The sequence below is a fragment of the Mercenaria mercenaria genome, chromosome 17 (assembly GCF_021730395.1).
Source record: "Mercenaria mercenaria strain notata chromosome 17, MADL_Memer_1, whole genome shotgun sequence".
Taxonomy (NCBI): Eukaryota; Metazoa; Mollusca; class Bivalvia; order Venerida; family Veneridae; genus Mercenaria; species Mercenaria mercenaria.
In genome coordinates, this window is record NC_069377.1 from 15,713,666 (window position 1) to 15,716,073 (window position 2,408).

The following is a 2,408-nucleotide window of genomic DNA, read 5'->3' on the forward strand; positions in this document are numbered from 1 at the left end:
ACTTCTGTTTTAGAAAATGTTTTCCCCAGATAAAAGTACCCAACAAATTTCTGCATTGGTTTTAAATCTTTGCATTTCATTGGCCAGACATATTGTAAAACTTGTTGTTTTGTTTGTAAAAAAAAAAATCAAAGAAAAAGAAACATTTGAGAAATCTCAGAATTTCATATATTTCTGAATTTGGCAATAACTATCAAGATTTTGAAATATTCTAGTTTATTTATTCTTTTACTTTATAAATGTAGGTGTTTGTGACAATTCTTTCTCTGTGAACTGTAAATTGGAGCTAAAAACATCTTTTCTTTGAAAGGAAAAAATTATACTCCCTTGATAGGACCTCAATAGAGAAAAAGTGTTCCGATATATATCGGAACAGTTTTACTGTGCTGATATATATCGGAACACTTTTTTTCTTATGAAACTCCATAGAGATTTCCGTGTTGATATATATCGCAACAGTTTTGTAAGATATCAGCACAGTTTTGTAGTAATAATGTGTGTTACTATGTATAACATGCTGCAAAGATCAAAGGAAAATTGCCGCACTATGCGATAAGCTATTGCATAGTACTGCCCCAGAGGTCACGTAGCTTATAACGTAGAAAAGGTAGCTTATAGGCCTATATATAGAAACTTAGCCTGGGAATCCAGACTGACAATTAAAAAATGTTTCCTAACCGCAGTGTCACATGTATAACTCCCGAAATTTAAGGCTTTATTTGATAAAGAACAATAACTTCTGCTAGCAATAATCCGCGGCTAAAAATAGAAACGGAATTTCAACGGAAAAGTTTCCAAACATTTCCGGTTCATAGACAGTATTAGCAATTAGGAGTGACCTGTCGCTTTTATTTTTAGATTTGGATTTTCCAGACTGTTCCATTTATTAAATAAGGGTTTGAAAGATATTTGACTTATTTAAAACTATAAATACATTTCAAATACAGAACAGATTGAAATTGCATTGATAGCTCAGTAGGTAGAATTGAGGAATCTTGCTAGACATTTAACTTTTGCGATTAGGAGGCTGTGGGTTCGAATCCCACACAGGGCGATTTGTTTTATGATTGAATTTTATCTATATTTTTCATGTGTTTTTTTATTTCATTTTATTTCATCATTTCAATTTCATTTTTAATTTCATTCATACAATTTCAATACATTCAATACATTTCAAACACACGTGCCCAATGGAGCATCCTCACACTCGCTGGTGGCGTCGGTTTCCTCCGAATCAGTGTCATCAGCTAATTGAATGACCAAATTGTCAAGAGCTATGTCAACCATGTTGAATAATTCACAATCAAAAAGATATTTGAAAAACCTATGTTATATGCGAAAATAGCAAAATGATACAAGTAATGCAATTCAAATACATCTTTAACATTATTATCATTTTAAATGTATGTTACCAAAATATAAAATGAAAAAAAAAAAATTGATCTCGGTTGGAATTCGAACTCACAAAAGTTAGATTCTAAAGCCTTCACGCTTACCACTGCACCACGGCGTTTAGTTGTCGAAGAGACAGCCATTTAAATATTTATTATAAAAATAAGTTATAAAAAGGTAGGGTACCCCTTTACTGAAGTGGTTTATTCCAGTAACCTTTCAAATCTATTAATAAAAGCGACATGTCACTCCTAAATGCTAGTACCAGTTTGTACCTCTGATAGCATTTCCAGCAAGTTGTAACACTTTTCAAATATGTCAGAACAAACTTAAATGTTCGTCATAGCTATCAAATTGTAAGATATTATATTAATGCAACCCTAGTGATCTAAGAATGTTACAGAATTTTCGACTGCATTGTCTCGTTTTCGTTTCAAGCACGCAAAAATATGACCACGTGTTAATTAGGCTATTTATAGAAAATTGATAATCAACAGTGATATAGATTTCTCCAGGCGTTGATACTGCCAATTAACACTAATTAGCGCAAATTTAGTGAGATGATTTATGAACAGGACAGTACTTTATTAATATAACTTGAACATGTACAGTTCATCGTTATATCAAGAACAAAATATACTAAAACATGCTTAGCAATACGAGAGTGAACAAAAATAAAAGAACATTCAGTTAAAATTCATTCGATATTGTTTGCAATGTGACCTGCCGTGAGAATCAAAGAATGTATGTTTTCTAAATAATATTCCCTCACGGATAATCTTCCTTCAGCAAATGTACAATATAAGATACTATATGTATGCATAGATACACATGTATTCGGTATAATTTCGTCTGACAAAACACGAATTATCGAAGTGGAAACCCACAGGTCGCCCAAGCTGAGAAGTGTTCAAGCTCGCTTTGACTAAGTGGTGCTACTGTATCACGATTTCATCAACTTGTAAGCCCGTGAAAGTGGGCGCAGCGATAATACTAATACTCGCCTTTTTGAAACA